The sequence below is a fragment of the Dipodomys merriami genome, unplaced genomic scaffold, assembly GCF_024711535.1.
Source record: "Dipodomys merriami isolate MVZ:Mamm:240054 unplaced genomic scaffold, mDipMer1.0.p SCAF_8, whole genome shotgun sequence".
Classification (NCBI taxonomy): Eukaryota; Metazoa; Chordata; class Mammalia; order Rodentia; family Heteromyidae; genus Dipodomys; species Dipodomys merriami.
In genome coordinates, this window is record NW_027206401.1 from 28,426,941 (window position 1) to 28,450,429 (window position 23,489).

Consider the following 23,489-nt stretch of genomic DNA (forward strand, 5'->3'; position numbering starts at 1 on the left):
TAGTATATTTCAAACTTACTCATGCAGAAGCTATGGTCAGCATTGTATAGAGGAGCAAAAGTTCATTTTTACCTCAGATTCAAGCATCCAGAGTCATTTGTCACTGTTAATGTTTTCCCATTGAGTTGGACTGCATGTGGAGAGAAAAGTCCCTCTACTCTTCTGGAAGAAATCTTGAGAGTTGGCTGCTGAGTAGTCAACAATGAGGTTGTGGCAAATGTGAGAACCAACATCTCATAATCATAGTCTTAAAACTTTAAATCATGAATCTGTCAAAAATTCAAAGTTGTAAAATTAGGAATCACTTCAAAAACATCAGAAATGCAGTATAGACTAATAAAACAGCCAGAAAAATGTACAAACAACTTCCTCTCTAAATATGGTGGCACACACTCATTAGAAAACCTTTGTGATGTCACATTCTGGCTATTTAAATGTTATCAAACCTCTCTGAAACTCAGAGACTTCTAAACATTAAAAACAGTGATTATAGTGATAAATGACTACAGAGCGTAATACTTATGAAGATATTTTGCTTGTAATGTATTTCTTTGTGGTGACAATTGTCCTCGAAGGTATACTATTCCCACCATACCTGCAGCACCACATCCAGTAAGATTGTAAGATTGAGACCCTTCCCATCTTGCTCCCTCCCATCTCTAGTGGGATATATTTTCTCACATGCACAAAACTAAAATAGAGCTTATCATATATCAGATATTCGATAGGTTTAAAGTAAAGTATTAAATTGAAATGATGGACATCCCAGTTATATCAGAGTAACACCCATCATGTCCCAAAGCCAAGCTAAGAGTAAAAAGAAAAGTTTTAGAAGTTATACTATATTGTTTTTGAGATATGTTCTTGCAATATATCCTCAAACTCACTATGTAGCTCACCATGGCCTCCTACTTCTTTAGACTTCCATATCTACAATTCCAAGTGTGCACCGTCTTTCTTGACATAGCCTTCGATTCGTTTCCAAGACTAAGATATCTCACCAATACCACTTTTGCATACATATAGTCCCTGCCTATACTACTGATAGATTCTAACAGACTACAACATGGAAAGGCAGTCTCTATATAGTAGCAGAAGACAGGACAATAAATGCATGTAAAAACACATTATATCAGTGTTTGTTATTGCTAGTTTGCTTGACAAATGGCTGTTCTAATTGAGGTTAAGTAGAATCTCAGTGTTGCTTTGATTTGCATTTCCCTTATGGTCAAAGATGTTAAATATTCCTTCATGTGTCTATTGGCTATTTTCACTTCTTCTTCTGAGAAATCTCTCTTTAAGTCATTCACCTATTTATTAAATTGGTTGTTGTTTCTTTGAGGGTTCATTGGGGGGGTTAATTTTTGAGCTCTAAGTATATTTTGATATTAGGCCCTTGTCTGATGTGTACTTGGTGAAAATCTTCTCTTACTATGTGGGTTTTCTATTTAGCTTGTTAGCTATGTCCTATTGCCTTACAGAAACTCTTAGGTTTGGTGCAATCCAATTTATTCAGTCTTTCTTTGATTTGTTTAGATCCTAGAACTTTATTTAGATAGGTTCAACCTGGGCCTAGGAACCCTAGTGTTTCCCCTATCCCTTCTTGTAATATTTTCATGGCATCTGGCTTGCATTGAGGTCTTTGATCCATTTTGAATTGATTCTGGTGCAAGATTATATATAAGGATCTACCTTTTGTTTTCCACATGTGGATACCCAATTTTGCCAGCACTATTTGTTGAAGAGGCTATCTTTCTTCCAACATATGTTTTTTGCTCCCTTATCAAATAATAGATGGCTATGGTCTGTGGATTCACTTCTGGATTTTCTATTCTGTTCCATTGGTCCTCAGACCTTTTCTTGTGCCAGAACAAAGCTGATTTTATTACTATGGCTTTCTTTTGTTATTTGGGTTCTTTAGTTATTGTAATATGAATCTTTTAATAATTTTCTCTACTTCATTGAAGAATGTTGGGATTTTTGTGGGTATTGCATTGAATGTTTTGGATAGTATTGCCATTTTCATGCTGTTAATTCTTCCAATCTAGAAATATGGAAGTTCTTTCATTTCCATAACCTTGTTCAATTTCCTTTTCCAAATTTTTGAAGTTTTCACCACAGAGATCCTTCACATCTTTGGTTAATTATTAGATATTTTTGAGGCTATTACAAATGGGGTTGCTTTCCTGATTTCAGTCTTGATAACAAATGCTGGCATTTATGTGGTCAAAAAGGAACTCTATTACATTGTTGGTGGGAATATAATCTTGTCCAACCACTTTGGAAGCCAGTATGGAGGTTCCTCACAAAACTAAACATAGAGTTACCCTATGAGCCAGTGGGTATTTATCCAAAAGACCACAAAAAAGGCTACACTAAAGCTGCCAGCACAACCATATCTGTTACATCATTATTCAATAGCCAAGATATGAAATCAGCCCTGATGCCTCTCAATGGACGAATGGGTGAAACAATGTGGTATTCATACACAATCGAATTCTACTCATCAATCAGAAAGAATGATATTGTAATATGCATAAAGAAATGGAAAGACTTGGAAAAAATTATATTAAGTGAAGTAAGCCAGACCTAAAGAAACATTGGTTGCATGCTTTCCCTCATTCATAGGAGCTAGAATGTGCCTATAAATCTACAAGTAAACACATTGGTTGGTAAGAGGTTATGAAAGAATTAACTGAAGTATAATACATTCTGTGGAGAATACAAATAGTATAATTATTTTGAAAGACAAAATCAGAGCCCAACAAAATAAGTCAGGAAACTGGTACTTGCAAGAGGGGAGGCCAAAAGGAAAGGGGTAGAAAAATGAAGAGGAAAATGGAGAAAGAGGAAACCAGCAAGAATTTATTGTACATATCACAGAATTGAGAAATATAAGGGAAAGGGTGGGTCAAAGTAGGGTGAAGATGCATTGTACACATAAACTGCTTTGTAAATTTTCAAAAAAATACATAAGCTAAAATTAAGAAAAGCAAGGGATGGGGTAGGTTGTGAGGGGTAGATGAGAATATTGAAAGGGGTAATCAAGATGCACTATATTCATAAAATGCATCAGTGAATAGCAGCCCCTTTGAGCAATTATAGATAATAAAAATACTACTTATAGATAATAAAAATATTCAAAAAACACATTATACAACATGGGATGGGGATAAAATAGCAAATATGTACCAGTGTGTTATCAGAGACATTCCAAGATAGATGGAAATACAGCTTTATAGAGTGCTACTTGTAAAAGGAATGGTACAAGACAGATTTGAAACCTACCTCAGATGTTTTCCTTGTGCCAAAAACTATAACAGGAAGTGGTTTATAATTTTAACAATTCATATGAACTAACATATTCAGCAAAATAGCAAAGTAAGATAACTAGAATTAAATCAGTGCTTATTCATCATCAGAATCCATCCCAATATTTTATATTCATTAACTCACTTAACACTGATCACAAACTCTATTGCATTTATAAGTTAGGCAACTAAGCTACTCAAAAGCTAATACTTGTCTGGAGATATACATTATTAGAAGTGAAGAGATAGGGGACAATGCCAGGGGCTGGGATGTCTTTCCATTTACTGTGGGGTAATAAAAAATATGGTAGATGCCAGGAAGTCCCCACCAGAGGAGGAAGCCAATGCCAAAAAAAAAAAAATAGTGGTTAGGCCAATATCATATTGCTCATTCATGTTGGGACTGGGACCAAACTCAAGTGGTCAGCCATGTTTTATAACTTCATACCAGCCCTGACACAGTAGAAAAGGATATGAACACTTAAATCCTCTATAAAATGACACCAAGTATATTTTCTTTCCTGACATCAACCTTTACATCTAGAACCACCGGATTTGTCATCCTCTCAAATAATGGCAGTAACTTGTGATTTCTAAAGCAAGCTTAACACAGTATCACCTGGACACTTAATGAGTATGATTTTATTCCCACTGGATAGAACAAGTGGAGAATAAGCAAATAAACTTAGGAACAAACCACGAATAGCTACTAAGAATTCCTGCATGTAGGGAAGGGCAGTAGGTGTTGAAAAGATTTTAAGATATGTCAGACAGATTCCTTTTTGCCATCCAATGGGGGAAACATTCACAAATAACTATGCTGTAGTCAAAACACAGTAAGTAGTCCAGGGACATAAGAGAAAAGTAAAAGCACTCCAACTGAGGAAATTGGAGAAGACTTTGGAGTGAATCTCCAATATAAAGGAAATGAGGTTGAGTTATTCAATTACAGGTACTTTTAATGGAATTTGTCCAGATTTAGCATATTTTTAACCCTGACTGATAATATTTTTAAAAAATGAGTATTTATACTTCTCTACTATGTTGGAAGAATAAAAGGAAAGGGGAGATTGAGAAAACATCATTTTTCACCCAGAAATGGAGGCTCTCATTATGAATGAATAACGTATACATAGAACAAATCAACACATTAACATCCCATTACTTACTAATGTATCAGGGATAAGGAAGTTCAGAAGGGGTAATGTTGATCAAGATACACTGTATACATGTGCAGAAATGTCAACATGAGCCTGCCCTTGTACAAATAATGTATGCTAATAAAAACAAAGACACTCATTCCAGGGTTGTCAAAAGAACATGCTCAATGTTGTGACTGTATTGTTTAGATGTGCAGGAATCTCATGACAATGTCACACACTCCAGAGTGGCAGGATAAAAGGAAATCTTACAGATCATCCAGTCCAACCAGCCCATCAATGAGTCAATCCCTCTGCAACATCCCCACCAAGTGGTCAACCACTTTATATTTGATTGCTAAGAGGTCCAGAATATTCTCGGCAGACAGAAATCTTTAGCTTTTAACTGTTCTGCTTTAAATAGAAGGAGGATAATAACATTACCAACAAGGAGGATGACAAGAAGAAAAAGGAGAGGGGAAAAACACAGTCACAGAGAGACAGAGAGAGAGAGAGAGAGAGAGAGAGAGAGAGAGAGAGAGAGAGAGAGAGAGATCCCCAGAGTTCCTACCTATTGAATAAACTTCAGTCATTTGGAGCTTATCCCCAACCAAAACTGAATGGTTCTGATGGCCATTATCCCTAGCTCTGTCTCAAACCATTTCCCAAGCCTTTTCTTAACTTCTCACATGGGTTCCCTTTGGGCTCCCATAATCCATTCTGCAGGCTCTCCTCAGGACAGCCCCAAGTTTATCTACAACTCAGTCCCCTGATGATTCATAGATCAAAACATGATGCTCAGAAATACACTGATGTGCAGCACAGAGAAAGAGGTCTGCTATCCTTCTCCCCTAAATGTTATACGATTACCGTACCCTGTGATTGTATTTAACTTCTGTGTCTCTTGTATAAATTACCCAAAATACATGGCACCCTGTAGCATCTGAATTCAGAACCAAGACGTTTTTCCTAAGGAGGAAAGGAAAGGAAAGGCAATTCTTGTTCATGGGTTCTCATAGGTAAAAAGTTGAGCTTTTCCAATCAGTATTAGTATCTTAAAAATATTCTCTTCAGGTGGATAACTACTACCCCTGTAACACTGGGGTTGGAGGGTCACAGGATCTCTGAAGATACTTTTTATCTTGGGAAACATGGGGTAAGAAAGACTGAATGCACTAAGAGCCAAAGCTGGACACAGTTCCATTGGATCATCAGAGTTAACAGGAGACAATAAGGACTAGAACAAGGCAGGCTGGGATCTGTAAGGTATTTTCCCAAAAAAAGACTGGGGGGTGGGGAGGGAATGCAGTGGCTCTAGGGTTTTTTGTTATTGTTGTTGCTGTTTGTTTCTTTGCAGGGGAACAATACTGGGGCTTGAACACAGGGCTTCACATTTACTAGGCAGGCATGTCCCCAAACCTTTGTTTCAGTTATTTTGGGGAAAGGTCTCACATTTATTCCAGGCCAACTTGGACCATGATCCTCCTATTTATATTTCCTACATAAGTGGGATGGTAGGCGAGACCATTTTTTTTTAGTGTTGGTTTGATGTGGAGTCTTAAAAGTTTTTTTGTTTTTGTTTTTGTTTTTTTGCACTGGCTGGCCTTTAAACATAGTTCTCCCAGCTCTCTACCTGAGTAGCTAGGATTACAGCCATGAGCCACCACACCAAGAGGCTGGAGCGTTTTTTATTAAAGAAACTAGAGTTCAGAATGTGTTCACAGATAGGTATTTGAGGGAAAGAAGAAATACATCGTGATTTTTAAATGGTGACAACATATTCTAACTGTGTGAACAATTTATATGACCTTGAAAAGCCCTTGTCTTACCGAGGTTAAGTAAGCGTCCATTATTTAAACTGACAACTATTTGACTTGATCTTATTGTGGCTCACCTTTATAACTGTCAGTGAACAATTGAGGTAGCTGTGGAGTGACTCAGTGATGTTCGTTAGGACTAGTGTAGAAAGTACTCAGGACAAATGCGGCAGCATCACTTGAGTGCAGGCTCCTTGAGGAAAAAAAGCATTGCCTATTGTGCACCAGTGCCAGCATGAGACACAGCCCATGGTAGACATTTGATGATCTCATGCAATAAATGAACACATGAGACTAAGTAATGAAGAGAGAAAGCTCTGATGGAAAATACAATAATTAGCGTTAAATTATTCCGAGAGATCATATCATTTACAATTGGGACTTAAATAAATCAGACATATGAGATCAACAGAAAAAAAAAAAAAGATCTAGTTAAAGGTCTTTTGAATGAAAGCAAAAAGATCTGGGAGAATGGCTTAAGTAATAGTTTACCTTCCTAGCAAGCACGGGACCCAGCTACAAAAAGTAGCCACATGCTCAGGCCAGAGCCCTGGCAAAAGTCAGGATTTACCTAAGTGTGGTACCCAGGTTGTGCCTTAAAGAGAACTGATTAAAGCTTCATTCCAGATGCACTCAGACATCCTAATTCCTCCCTACCTCCCAGAGCGTGGTGACTTCTCCTCTTTAATCTGGTTGAAGACGAAGTTTCATTTCTAAGAGAGGTTTGTAATCCTGAGGGTGGGGTTGGGGTGTAACCGTGAATTATAAAGTATCTGTTATGACCATCATAATTTGGTAACAGATAGTGTTGTCCAATAATAAAAACGTACTGCTCATCAATATCATGCTAGCAGCGGGAGTCTGGCTAGCTGCTCACATTAGGGCATTGTTAGGTTGACCTCACCTGACTTAGAACCAATGGGATGGGTCTGCTTGGCTCCAGGGCCTCTTTTCTCCCAGCAGGAGAGTTGAAATGGTCAATGCCAATGACAGACATAAGAATGAAAGAACATTTCTGTGCATTTCTATGCACAGAGTTCATTAAAGCTTGAAAGTTCATTGGTTTGAAAGTGACATATTGTTATTTCTAATATATTTAATTGCCGAAAGGAAACCATAAGCCATCCCTGAATTTGTCATAAAGAAAGAGACTTCACTTCTTTTGTTCGTGGTACAAGGATTTGAACTCAGATCTTTTCACTTCCTTAGCTTGCTTGCTTGCCTGGTGCTCTACCACTTGAGCCATTCCTATTGCCTCATATTTGTTGGTTGTTTTGGAGAGAGGGTTTAGCAGACTTTTATGCTTGGATTTGAACCATGATTTTTCCAGATCTTAGCTTCCTAAGTAGCAAGGATTACAGACATGAGCGACCAGTGTATGGCTAGACCCCTCTTCTTTAGTGAGGCAAACCAGAGAGTCACAGAGAGGAGAAAGGAGTCCTGGGAGGTACTGCAAAGCACTGCTTCTGATATTGCAATCTCTGGTGTCTGTACTGAAAACGATCAATTAAGTGTACCTGTATACTGAACAATGAGACCTGCTATTTATTCCTTGTCTACCGCAGCTTAGGATTAGTATTGGCTTCCAACTTTATGCATCCTAGAAAGCACAAAATTCCTCTCCACAGAAACCGATGAACCTAAAAAAACGAAAGGACAGATATTTCAGGCACTTTCTCTTCCAATGGAAAAAAAATAGCCTTAATCCCTTGTTTGTCAACTGTGAAGTTCATTGCTAAAATCTTATCAATGGATCATCTAAGTCCTCCAGACTACAAAATCCAGAACCCAAATCTAAAAACATAAAGAAATTCAGAGAAAACAATGCACGGAGCACAGAAAACTTAGAAATTATCTACACCATCTCTACAACTAGAAATTGAAAATTATTGCACCTGAAGTTTTCAACCAAAAGCACTAGAAGATTAAATTTAGAAAACTCAAATAAGAGCAAAAGACAAGAAATAGAAAGTGCGAGAAAAAGGAGTAACAACAAAACAAGAAGAAAAGTTAATGGATCCATAAAAGAGATCCAATATGTGCAAGTATAGAACAAGGTATGCAATATCAAAATGATTTAGCCTTAAAGTGAAAATCAGGTGAACAAAGCAAACCATGCACATCCCTTGGTTTCTCAATATCAGAAACCCTGGGCATTTTGTTAACTACTCAAGCATGCCACTGTACTTCTACTATATTAAATGCCCTCACTTCAAGTAGAATAAGAATTGTATCTGAAAATAAGGTTACTCCACTATTAAGAAGTTACTGTGCTTCATTTCTGTGATCAACAGCATGTGAAAAAAGCTCTAAGGACACCAACAACAAAGGAAAAGGCTTTCTTTGGAAGTGCCATTACTTCCTTCGTCTGCTTGGTAAGTTTGTTGGGATGTGTGGCTGTTCATATAAGGCTCTTTATCCCATTTAGTGGCTGCTAACTTTTTCAGCATCCACGTGTTCTTTGACTAGTGCAGTTAACAAATCCAAAACACTGTGAGGCATAATTCTCCAAATCATATGTGTTCCTCCCTCAAGGGATGGTACCAACTCCCCAATGGGACTCTCATTCAATTATTATTACACTGTGTCACAAAATAGTTTCCTGAAGAGCTCCAGATTTTAAACCAATTTACTGGGAATATTATTGACTTTTATTAGATGCTTACTTATATGCCAAGCAGTACTGTAAGCACTTGGAAGATATTATCCTACTTTACGCTCCAAGGAAGACTATAACACAAGGTACTGTTTTTATAATTCACATTACATATAAGAAACACCAGAAACAAAAAAAGTAAAAGCATAGTGGCAGGATTTATAACACAAGTACTAGATTTTATGGTGCTCTGAACTTTGAGTTTGCCTAAGAGTCAGATTATATACTTATAGATGACATGCTATTTTTTTCCTTTTGTTATCTTTTTTACTCCAGATTTATTGAATATTATACTTTAGTATTTCCTCAAATTTGTCAAAGAAGCTATTTGGGTATGGAGGCCATGTTACATGACTATATCAGTGATTTCAGAGTAGTAGATCCAGAAATTAACAAGGGTCTAACCCTAAATTTTCAAAGGATACAACTTATCTCAACAGAATGTGGTAATGCCTTTCTGAAATCATAGTATTCAAGAAAATGCAGGAAGTTCATAAGCCTGAGAAAAGCCTGAATAATATGGAAATCCCCTGTCTCAAAAAGAAAAAACAAACAAAAAGAGAATACAGATTTTCCTAGGCATGATAATCACTTGTATTCATGAGCATAGAGACTTAATCAGTGTCCCAGACACTAGGCTAAAGTTTAAAACTATTTCTTTCTGATGCTACAGCCCATATTATTCTGACTAAAGCTAGATAAAACTATAGACTTAATGGCAAGTTGGTACTTCTGTATTCCATATTTTCAGTCTATGAATAGTTGGCTCCAGAAAGATACTTTGTATCTGGCCACTGGTGGCTTTTAATCCTAGCTACTCAGGAGGCTGAGATCTGAGGATCATGGTTTGAAGCTAGTCCTGGCAGAAAAGTCCCCATGAGACTCTTATCTCCAATTAATCACTCAAAAACTGGAAATGGCTCTGTGGCTCAAATGGTAGAGCACTAGCCTTGAACACAAAGAGGCTCAAGGACTGTGGCTAAGCCCTGAGTTCAAGCCCACAACCAACAAAAAAAAAAGCAGTTTTGAAGATCCATTGCTAACCTAACTTGCAATGATGTTTGAGAACTGGTGGATGTATATCAGATCTATAGTGCTCTTGATTTCTTAAATAAACTAATTAAATTCTCCATCTCCTAAAGTGGTCCAGGAATGATAATACAAAGATGAATAAATAGGTCACAGCAGTCCTTAGCATAGGAAATTGACAACCTAATAGAATTAATGTAAAAAACACCAGAAACATGATGGTAGAACTCATTGGGGTCAACAGTAGAGACTTTAATGAAGAGGGTTTTTTTTTAGCATAGACCAAAAGAACCTGAGAATGTAGACAGATTCATTTCAGATAGAAGAAAGAAAACCAGAGCAACTCTTTGGATACGTCAGATGCAAACCCAAATTGGAATGTAAACTAAACCTGGGGAAAAAAATTCAATGACCCAGGGCCCTCTCCATTTGTTGAGCTGAGAAAAACCCATTCCACATACCTTTTTTTTTTTTTTTTGCTTCTTGCATGTTCCTACATTAGCCCAGTTCTATTGGGAAAGCCTAAAGTTCGCGCTAAAACTTCACCTCCATCCAAATTGTTTTTATGTCCTATCTGGCCACAGCTAACTACAACAGTCAAACATCAGGCACAAAATTTCATACTATGTTGACTTCTTATATAAATATAGCTCTTGAACATAAAGGACCCATACATAAGAGAAAGTCTGACAGATCTTTAATCATCCATGAGAAATTGCTACACAACTACATTCCACCTCCTTAGAGGACACCCATATATTAGGATCATAATCTCGACACAAACATTAGTTCTTGGATGAATTTTTTAATAATATGTTTTACTCTGTATGTGAAAGTAATAAATGACCATTGTGGAGAAGTTAGAAAATAAAGAAAAGAAATAAAGAGAAAATAACAATTGTCCATGGATAACTCAATATTAAATTCTTTGTGCATATGTGTTGTATATATACTTGGGATCCTATGATTAGAATATTTTATACTGTTTTAGTCATTTTTATGGCAGAGGCTTATTTCTATAGTATTCATTCCCCTATTAACAAACATTTAACCTGTTCCAATACTTTGCTATTATAAATAATGTCCCAATGCACATCTTTGGGTTAAACTTTGCTATGGCTGCTTATTTTTTTAGGATAGGATCCTAAAATTGGAATCATTGGTTTTAAGTATATGAATATTCTTTATCCCCTTGATAAATATTTCTAAATTGTTTTTCCAGAATGATATTTTCAATTTGTATCCAATCACATGCCCATGGGAGCATTTCACACAAGCAAGGCAGAGTAGTCCACTGGTGTACTGGGTCCTCACTCATAAGTTCAGGACATCTAGTTGAGAGCCAGGCTGACCTATCCTGGCCCACTCACATTTTACTTACCCTTCAATGCATCACTCCTCTTCTTTCAACATCCTTTCCCTGCCTACTATCAGTTCTTTCTTCCTATTCTATTTGCCTTATAAGAAGAGGACAATTACTGACATTATTACAACCTTTCCTAGCACAATGTTTTATGTTTGTTTTAGAAAATAGCCTGGAAAGTTTGGGATTTATCTATAGTAGTAACACACTACAACATTCACAGTAATCCATGGGGTGGGGGAGGAGAGAGAGAGAGAGAAAGAGAGAAAGAGAGAGAGAGAGAGAGAGTGAGAGAGAGAGAGAGAGAGCCAGTTCAGTACTGTCCCTGAACTTACGTGCTCAAGGATAGTGCTCTACCACTACAGCTCTACTTCTGGCTGTTTTTGGTGCTTAATTGGAGATAAAAGTCTCACAGAGGGCTGGGAAGGTGGCTCAGTGGTAGAGCGCTTGCCTTGCATGCATGAGGCCCTAGATTCGATTCCTCAGTACCACATAAGCAAAAAGAAAAAAGCCAGAAGTGGCGCTGTGGCTCAAGTGGTAGAGCACTAGCCGTGAGCTAGTGACAGCACCCAGGCCCAGAGTTCAGGCCCCATGACCAGATCAAAAAAAAAAAAAAAAAGTCTCACAGACTTTCCTGCATGACCTGGCTTTGATCCACAATCCTTAGATCGCAGCCTCCTGAGAAGCTAGGGTTAAAGGTATGAGCCATATGCACCCAGCCCATGAACTTTTGATAAGGAAAAGTGGACCTGCTCTTGCTACAAAGGACAAGCCTCTGTTTAGGGAGCTTTTGCTGTATGAATGGTCCACATTCACAGGTTTATCTCGTGAATAATGGCTGTGCTGAAAGTCTCATCTGAAAGGACTCTCTTGGGCCAGCCTTCCAAGAGATCTCACAGCTGAATCTAGGAAAGTGAATGGCATAGATTTTGATCTAGGGATTTGGATCCAGAACTCTGGAAATAAAGCAAAACTCCATATCTGTCAACTTTGCCCTTTGGGAAAGTGTATAAAAATCCTACCAACCTAAGGAAATGTTTATAAAAGAGACTTGGCAGCTTAAATAGCTGTCATACTGCCTATTCATGAATAGTGATACATACAATTTTGCTTTAAGGAAAGAAAAAAAATGTTTCCACAGTGAATAGCTGTTGAAATATGATAAAGAGATCTTCCTCTGAGCTTTGCTGTGCAAACAAAATACCTTCCATAATTTTTCAGTGGTAATTCCCTAATAGCCACAACTTCTATTATAGAAGAGATACCATAAGTTTGTTTTCAAATCTCTTTTTTTTTAAAGCCAGAAAACTAAAAGACAGCTAGTGGTTCATCGCTACAACCCTAGTATTTTAGGAGGCAGAAATTAGGAGGACCAAATTTGAGGCTTGTTCAAGCAAAAAGTTCCCTTGACTCATCTCAATCAATGAAAAGATGGGTTTGGTGGGATGAGGCTGTCATCCCAGTCATAGATAGAAGTGAAAACAGGAGTATCACAATCTGGGTCAGTCTAAACAAAAGGAGAGGTCCTATCTCAAAACAACTTAAACACAAAAGGCTAGAGTTATGGCTCAAGGGGGAGGGTACCTGCCTAGAAAACACAAGACCCCAAGGTCAAACCCCAGCACTGGAAGAAGTAAAAAGATTATAGAAACAAAATACTTAAAATGGAATTCAATTCTTAGGTTATATATTTAAAAGTGAGGCCTTTCTTTAAGAAACAAGAAGAGAAGTAAAATCCACCTCCTCGGAGTCAATGCTCCCTTTCTTTTTATCCCCAACCTGACAGACAGAAACATGAAGAAAACACATTTATCTACTCCATTCAGATGATAGAATTTCATTTAGACTTATGCATGCCTGCCTGTTCTGGTGTTGTTTTGGAGGATTTTGGTATTGTTATAGAAAAGAAGAATTTGTATTTAAATAATGAATAAGTGATTCGTTTCCCCCAGGACCTTTTAGGACTTTTAGAACTTGCAGGAGATAAAGCATCGCCCCCTTGAACTCTTAAGAAATGACTAAGGCTGACAGCCACTTAGCGTGTTATCATGTTCTAAGAGGGTCTGCTCCCGGTTTTGTGGGCACTATCTCCACAGTAGCAGGCACTTAGTCTCTCAATGTTATTTGAAGAGGTTTGAGAAGTACTACAGCTGCAGTATCTCTGGGGTCTATTTTTAATTGGGAGGAACTTAACTGGGGCCTGAGTCTCTTCAAGAGAGAGAATGATGGGGAGCTCGGGAAACATTTGTGGTAAACCTACTGAGAGCAGCAGAATATATAGATAACTGTGATGAAATCCTCTGAGGATAAAGCACTTTTCCAGAAAGTCAACCTGTGCAGAAGAGTCAGAGGGATTTTCAGAGCCTTAACAGTCTAGGGACTGCAAGGAAGACAAAACACATATGATAACATATGACTGGAATTAACAAAGAAGGAAACTATGATTCAAAGAGTTTAAGTGACATTCCCAAGTTCAAACAGTTAATAAGTCGCAGAGTTTTGACTGTAGACCACATCATGACTTTATTTGAAGTAATAATTGTACTATTCAGTGCTTTGCTTTTTTTTGTCAATTGTGGGGTTTGAACTCAGGGTCTGGGCACTGTCCCTGAGCTCTATTTGCTCAAAGCTAGCATTCTACCACTTCCAGTTTTCTGGTGGTTCATTGCAGGTAAGAGTCTCATGGGACTTTTCTGCCCCAGCTGGCTTTGAACCATGATCCTCAGATCTCAGCCTCCTGCATAGCTGGGATTACAAGTATGAGCCACTGGCGTCCAGCTTCAGGGCTTTCTTACACCATAGGTTTTTTTTTTTTAAAGATTCTATTACCATTTTGTTTCCTTATCTTTTGTTAATGATAGAGTTACATTAGTTATCCATATTCTTTTTATGTCAGTGGGTGGAGCTTGGGTTCCATTGAATGATCAGGATAAAATGTTTCATTGAAGATCTGCATTACAAAAAAAGCAACTGAGCTAATCCAATCAACCTAATGCAAACAAGGCAATATTTCAAAGATGGTTTGACCACCTGAGCAAAGGGATATGAAGAATGGTTATTTCCTATATGTTCTCTTGTATATGTAGAAGTCATTTTGAGATGACAGAGGAAATGACTGTCCCTGGCAAAAAAGGAACAAAGCATCTCATCCATTACACACACACACACACACACACACACACACACACACGTACACACACATACACGTGCATGCATGCACACACAGAAGATTGATCCCACAGAGAAACAGATTCACCAAAGCAAAGAAAGATGAGATTGTTTGGATTAGGAAAAGAAAACTGTAGTAGTGCTCTGACAATCCTATAGGTTTAAGACTAAAATTATTTAGAGCTAACAGCAAGGGTCATATGCAATATATAAAGACCAGAAGATACAGAATTCACAGGAAAAGATCCAAGTTATGTAAACTTCTCCTAAATATTCTGGCTAATCGTTATGCCCTTTTTAAACAAAGATATAAAACCTTAATGAGGAATATTAAGAGCCAATGCACTTTTGAAAGAGCAGCACCCAGACACATTCAGCTTTAATACCTGAGGTTTCAATTGCTATATTCCAAAAGTTTACTACAAAATTGTGGTACCAATTTCAATCATATATTGGAGTAGAAACCCTACCATTAATCCTAAGTACTACTTAACAGAAGTTGAGTAACACATTTCTTTTTGTTTTAACATCAAATGCCTCAAAAATAATTAGGAACTGTCAAGACAGTAAAGGAATCAAAGAATGGCACATGGACTTTACTCTCCTTAAAGAATATTGAAAGTGGGAAAAAAATAACCCTGTAAGTTCCATGGGAGCAGAAATCTATATGGACCACCACTATACTGACACCAGAGAATATGCAACAAGTGTGAAATTAATCTATTCTGTGGATAAATTAAAGAATGACTAAACAAACTCTAGTCTGGCTATAGAATCACTTCAGTCTTTCACATATGCTAATTTGAACTTTTATCATTTGTAATTCAGACCTGTACTTTCCCATGACCAACTTTTGCTTTTACCCTCACATTGGAGATCAACTATAAGAAATAATTGCCTAATAACTTAGAATAAGAAAATCCAGACTGAAGCCAACACACGTGGCTCATGCCTGTAATCCTAGCTACTCAAAAGGCTGAGATCTGAGGATTGCGGTTCAAAGCCAGACTGGGCAGGAAAAGTCTGTGAGACTCTTACTTTTTGTTTAGCTTTAACTCTCCTGCCCTGCCCTTGTTGATTAGTGAATTGGAGCCACCACCTGCCTATTAGAAAATTGAGCTGATTGTTTGTGAGTGTATGTTTTTGCAGCCCAGCCTGGAGCTTGAATAAACTCCTAACTCAGCAACTTTTTAGTCAAGTCTACTAGCAATGGCACGAATGGCTCTGTCCCTTTAGATCTGTGAAATAATTCCTGTGGTGACTTCAACTGCTTGAGATCTATAAATTCTTTCTGTTCTCTATTTGAATGCTGTTTCATCTCAAATAGACAGTTCCATTGTGACATAGTGGAGATAGGAGGCTTCCTTTCACAGACACTTCTTGGCAACATGCCAGCCAGGAATCCCTCTAGGATACTTCGGTTGTAGGATAAGTTACAGATAGCTTGGCCTTGCCATCTGTGACTATCAGTTGTTATAGTAATAATAAACATTGGGTATATAACTGGCTGTCTGAAAAGGTGGACCTTATTAATTATCCTGCATCTCTGGAATCTCTGTCCAGACCTTATATTGTTTCTACCACAAATCTACAACAGATCTTTAGCTGCCTACTCACTTCTTTGTTGTCTTTCAACCACTGGCTTTTACTATGATATTTTTCACTCACCACACCAGGGTTTTAAATTTTTTTTAGTTGTAAGGAAAGAATCAAAGTCTCAAAATATCAGTTCTTCACCATATTGTCTCTCTTTCTAGGCCTCCAATATCTGAAGTAGCTTCATGCTGAAGTAAGCTGTATGTTTCCAGCCTACCAAACCAATTGGCATACTTCATGAACACTGAAGTGGTCAGGCACTAGAGACACAGCTAGTAAAAGTGTGTTAGGTTCAACATTTGAGCAGGCAACCATGATACAATGTATTAAATGACATAGCTAAAGAATCAACAGAGTGAATTTTGGGGTGTGCTATTGCCTCTAAATGAATCTAAAGCAATTTTGGTTCCTGAAGTTTCTTTTATGTGCCTTTGTGTGTCTGATCAGTCCAATTTATTAACAGGATTGCTTTTTAACTCTTGGAGTCTATATTTGGAGGGCAAATTATATGGTCTTCCTATTTATAAGCCCCCAAAATATAGGAGGTTAGTTTAACTGGAGACAACAATGTTCCTATTTTTTATTTGCATACATGAGTTGTACAAGGCAGAAGGGTTTCATTTTGATATTTCCAAACATACATACAATGTATTCCATCTATCACTCTCTTTCCCTTTTCAAATGCATTTTCAATAGGTTTTATTACTCTGTTTAAACACATGCTAACAAAGTATTTTAATCATTTCCATCCTCATACACTCTTCTTCTTAGACTAATGATAACTTCCCCCTCTTTTAATTGAGACATGATCTTCACTATGTAGTCCAGGTTGACCTATAACTCATAATCTTCCCACCTCAACTTCTAGAATGAGGAGATTACAAGTCTAAGTGTCACCACTCCCAGTTTATCACATTCTTATTCATCAAGTATTTTAATTAGTGAAAGAGATTGTGAAGTAGATTCCTGACCTGGATCTTCGTTTTCACTCAGGATTATACTTGTGATTTTCCTGATTACATCAAATGCAAAACGACAACCATAAGACATTGTGAATCTAATGAATGTTCAGTATTTCTTTCAAGTGCTCACTTTAGTTTTAAAGTTATTCCCAAGGAACTGACTAATACCAACATGGAGATAGTTTCTTCCCTTGAGAAAACCCAGTTGGGTTTTGTCTTCTGGATTTAAACTGGCTGGTATGCATCTTTTAGAACTTCTCAGCCTTAGAATTGAGAAGAGGTTCAAATGGAGTAGAAAGAAACTCAGAGCCATCATTCATGAACTTACTTCATGCTAAGTAATGTATTCTATTACTTCATTTAAGACTGAGAATCACATTAAAAATTAATCAACATCATCTCCAATTTCATCACAGAAAATCAAGAGACAGAGAAGAAAGAGATTTCACCTGAGTGGAACAGTGGTATGCTGACCTGTCAAGTGGATAGGAACTCCATTTTAAAATCCCCCCACTGAATAACGGTTATATTGACAGATGACAGAAAAGCTCTACTCTCTCCATCCCACCACTGGACACTGTTCCCTTCAAATATAGAGAATAAATGAACTATAGAAATTGCCCATTTCTATGTTGAAAATGAACTTTACAACTTTGGGTGAGGAGGGAAGAGTTGAGGGGGGTGGAGATGGAAGGGTCGGTAAGGGGAAAACAGGAAGGGGTAACAAGGCTCTATAGGAAATATACGCATTACCTTACTCAATTAACTGTAACCCCTCTGTACAGAGTCTTTACAATAAAAACTATATGTATATATATATATATATATATATATATATATCAAAAGTGTTGCTCATCAACTATATTTATTGCAGCATTATTTACCTTAGCTAAGATATGGAACCAACCCAGATGCCCCTCAGTAGATGAATGGATCAAGAAAATGTGGTATATATACACAATGGAATTCTATGCCTCCATCAGAAAGAATGACATTACCCTATTTGTTAGGAAATGGAAAGACTTGGAAAAATTTATATTAAGTGAAGTTAGCCAGGCCCAAAGAAACATAGATCCCATGGTTTCCCTTATTTCCAATATCCAGTATATGTCTGAGTCAAGCAGAAAAGGTCAGATAAGTTGATGTTAGGTGACATGAACCCCAAGATAATTATTCAAATGTTTTTTTTTCTTTCATGCAATTGTTTCTAATATATATTTTTTTTTCAGGTAAGGAGTAGGTTTATTCATCATTCCAGCTGGCACCAGGCCATCTTGGTCCTCCACACGGTGGGGAAAGGCCTGGGAAAGAGAGCTGGGAGAGCTGGGAAAGAGAAAGAGCTGGGAAAGAGAGAGAAAAGAGCTAGAAAAGAGAGAAAAGAACTAGAAAACAGAGCATCTCTAGTATATTTATAAGATGATTTCTTTGTTGCTTTGTATGCCCCTCCCCCACGGTATAACCCCTGCTTTCACTGTATTTGATGTAGGTGTAATTTGTGGAGGGGAAGGAAAAAACAAATCATTTAAATAGGGATACAGGTGGACCCATTTGCAACGATGAGATGTACAAGTTATTATGTAGAAAAACAAACTTTACAACTTTGGTGTGTGGGGGGGGGTATGAGAAGGAATGCGAAGGGGAAACAAAGGAGGAGGCAACAATGCTTGATAAGAAATGTACTCATTACATTGCCCATGTAATTGTAACCCTTCTGTACGGTATTTTCACAATAAAAATCATGCCAGTGGCAGAGTAAAACTTCCACCTGAAATTTTGCTTACAGAGAAGTCAGTTTATTAATAATATCCAGGTCAGGGAGTCTCCCTGTCAAGATTCCACCCCAGGAGGTGTGAGCTATGCAGAAAAGAATTCAAGTGTTAGATCATGCAGCTACACAGACCCTCTCACGAAAGTGGCTGCAAACCATCCCGATGCTGGACATTTACGTTTCCTTGCATGTCCTTCCTTCCTAACTACCTGGGTCAAACTCATTTTCTCCTTACCTACTTTTTCTGGGAATGCGTTATTTAATATTTCTGCTTTGGAAATTTTTTTTAATTTTGTACCATTTTGTGGCTTTCCTATCTAATTTGAAGCATAAATTCACTAAGCAGAGTTGACATCTGGTTCCAGAATCTGTCCAGGGGACTATAGACATGCAATAAATGTTAAATCATGATGACAACAATAGACACAAATAGCAATGTGATCATAGTAACACACTTCATTTCCCCAATTGTATGAACTCTGTAAAACTTTGACCCCAAAACAGCATTGTGTTCATGTACACACACACACACACACACACACACACACACACACACACACACACACACACACACACACACAGGTTTCCATAGTTTCTGCTATCATAGGAGATAGTTCCATCCTGATTCACTGTATGTTTATATAACATTTCATTGCTATGGTTTCCGGAAATATTGCCTAAATTAAATGAATAGGAAATGTCGGGGGGCGGAGGTGGGGAGTAAAGGATTAACATTTTTAAAAAGCTAATTGGAACAATATTTTAAAAAGCTAATAGGAACAATAGTAACAATGATCGACAAGTAATGTACTCATTGCTTTACTCATGTAACTGTAATCCCTCTGTACAGCATCTTTACAATAAATTATATATATAAAGAAATGTATTCACTGCTTTAGATATGTAACTGTAATCCCTCTGTGCATCACCTTGACAATAAAATTAAATTAAAATATTAATAAAGCTAATAGGAAACTGATATTTGCAGAATGTAAGAATGGATGACTGTGTGTGGTTGTGTGTGCGCACGTGCGTGCATGCGTGCATGCGTGCGTGCCTATCCTGAGACTTGAAATCAAGGCCTGGGTGCTATCCCTGAGATTTATTTTTGCTCAAGGCTAGCACTCTACTACTTGAGCCATAGCATCACTTATCTCTTTTAGGTAGTTTTTATTGGAGATAAGGGTCTCATGGACTTTCCTTCCCAGGCTGGTTTCAAATGGTGATCCTCAGGTCTCAGCCTACCGAGAGGCTCAGATTACAAGCAGGAGCCACTGGTGCCTGGCTGGCTGATGCCTTTTCTAAAGTACATATTTTCTAAAATAATATTATTCTGATATATTTCTTTATGAATTCATATTTTACTCAGCATTCGGGTTCCATCTCTCTACTTTAGCCTAACTCAGAAATATGGAAAGCAGTTCACAGTTCTCAATCTTAAAATCCTTTCTGAAAGGATTTGGAGCCCAATGAAATCATATTATGTTTCTTAAACTCTAATACCAGTGCCAGAAGAGATAATGTGATTAAAGAATAATCTTGAGCAAGAAAATTTCAAGATGTTAGGGAAAAAAAAAACAATCAAAATATGAGCAAGTGTAACATGCAAGGTTAGCATGGCTGGGCAGAGATGGGAACAATGGCTGATGCTGACTGACTAATTATGAGTGTCACATTCCTAACAGGGTAAGTTGGTCATGATACCTGACATGGTTCTAAGTTCGGAGCCTTGTTACTCCCCAGAAAGAATTTTCTGATTCTCTGCTTCAGTTTCTTAAATCAGTCTAGACTTGAGACTGAAAGTTTAGCTAATTCTCTATTTCCATCCAAGGGAATTGTTTTAAGTCACCCATGGTTTAAGCCCAGACCTATTCGGATTCTGCAATCTCTACTTCATTCCCCTGGGCAGAATTACAATGTCCTATCTCTGCTGCATGCACCACATTTTAGGGGCTTATGACTGGGTCTCCGTCTACTTTTCTTCTCTATCTACTTCCATGTTCTTGCCATCCTTTTTCCTCTCAGTTATACAAGTGTGCACTTGTGCGTTTAGATGCACTTTGCATCACACACACACAGCATGAGACTACTGAGGATCCAGTTGCCTGCTGTATTAATATTTGCTTCCTCTGCTGTATTATAAGCATATGCTGTTTTGTAAATAAGTTTTTTATTGTAAAAATACTGTACCGGAGGGTTATAGTTACATGAGCAAGGTAATGAGTACATTCCTTATCATTTATTGTTATAACATAATACTAGCACTTATTGCCTTGTTCCTGGAAGAAAATGTTCTATGACACTGAGCTTTCTCAACTTTTAGGACAAGGGTGCAATTTTAGAGAGCAACCTTTCCCACTCGGTTCCTTACTAGATATGAGGCAATCTACCTCCTTGTCCAACACCAGCACAGACCTAATGTGACAACACTGTCCACCTCTGCCCCAAAAACAGCTGCTCCAGAAATGGTTCTGTCTAGCTGTAATTTGAATTCATGGCTTAAAATCATAGTTTACTTTGTTTTGACATAAAAATGTTTTTTTTTTCATTTATTTCATGGGGATAACAGTAACTGGAAATTTGACTACTTAATTCTCTCTAAAGAATAGCTCAGATAATCCAGTAGTTTGTATACATTGCTTCCAAGACATGTCAGGAGGATAAATGTTTCAGAAAACACAAAGGTTTTGGGGTAACTGATTTGAACTGATTTGAACCAAATTCACATGTAAGTCAAGTTTTAACTTAATCTACTGGCAGAAAATGTAAATTTGCAATACAGAAACAACTTACTTTAGGACCAATGGGACGGATTATCACCAGAGGGATTCTAACACTAGGCGCTTAGAAGAATATGGCTTCAGTGTTGTTCCTTGTAAATATATGGCCTCAGTCCTATCACAAATAAACATCAAACTCAAACTGAGAGACGGTTGGCAAAACAACTACCCTATTCTCTTTCTAAAATATTAAAATGAAAGAACAAAGAGAAACAGTTCCAGATGGAAAAACCATGGCAACTCAATTTAACATGTGACCCTAGATTGGTCCCTGAAGATCACATCACAGAATATTTTTATTAAGATAATTTAATTGTTAATGTAAAATTTGTGTATGTGATATTAGCATTGAATCAATGTTAATTTTCTGATTTAAATTATTGTGATGTGGTTACATAGTAGAATTTACTTATTCTTCAAAAAATGCATGGTGTAATATGCATGTGTCAAAGCGATATTGTGTCTGCAACTTACTCCCAAATGAAATAACGATCCATGAAATCGAGAAAGAGAAAACGATTTAAAAAAAAAAAAAACAAATTTGCTAAAAGGCTAACAATTGGGAAATTCTGGGTGGAAGAATGTGAGAGTTCTTTACACTAGTCTTATAAAATATTTTGACAATCTATTTCAAAATAAAAATTTATCCAAAAAACTTGAAAATGTTTATAGTGGATAATTGTCCTTCTGTAGTTATCAAAATGTCTGTATGGTCTGCCTATATCAGTCCATGAGCATAGTACCTAAGAAAGTGAATTCAGTTCAATGAGAGCCAATTGTGCAATATGCCCTCAGGTCAATTATTGGAGAAGCTCATATTCTGCATTTTTACACATTTAACCTCTTTTCTTCCCATCCTCCTCCTTTCTTCTCTGAGGTACCCATGTTTTCTAAGGTATCACATTCAATGAACTGTAACTTAATGCTCTAGAGAGAGAATGCAGTTGAAGGGAAGCCTGTCAGGATGCAAGTCTCAGTTCATCCATTTAATTTAATACCAATGTGTTCTAGTATATCTAGAATGAAGGTGACAATACTGTAGATCTCATGAGGTTTTTCTTATGACAATTAAATAAATATAAGTGGAATGTACTTGGCACATATGCATTTAACAAATGTTACCTATTTGTATCATTGGGTCAAATATGCTGAGCATTGGTAGTGAAGTAAGAAAATGTGAATCTAATAAATAAATAAGCTAGCACCATCCGTGATGAAGTCACAGCAGTAGGTCACCATGGGCTAGAACTCAAAATGTAATGTGAATTCAAGCAACTGTATATCCGTGACTGAATTAAGAATGCCCCAAATCCAAACTAACAGAAGACATGAGCACACATAAGCAACTTAATTCTGTTTTAGAACTGTGACAAATCTAAAACAAAGTTGAAATTATAGGCAACAGCTTAAGGGAAACTGAAACCAAAAAAATAGTACTTTGTGTCCCATTGGGAAACTTTAAAAAAGATAGGGAAGAATATTCGATTATGAGACAAAAACATGTGTAACTTTCTCATTTCCTGCTCACAAGATGCTCTGGCTGCTATTATGTAAGCTGTGTAGAGGACATATAATAAGAGACTAAGCAGATAGAAATGTTCAGCAAGACAATTCTTTATGACTCCTTGGCACCCAATGCCAAACATTAAGAAGGTTTATGAGAAGCCAGTGAGCACTGTAAATTGCTCTCCTTCCCGTCTGAATTATGATTCAGACTTCATTTGTTTCCTGCATACTGATCTGACAATGAGAGATAAATCTGATAAAGTTCTCTAACTTGGAAAGAGACTTGTTTTCTGTCCAGGGAATCCGTCCATGGAAGGAGAAGGTTATTGGGCTCAGAGCCACCAGCAATTACTTGTGTACCTGAAACACTCCTTTAATTTTCTAAGCATTGTCA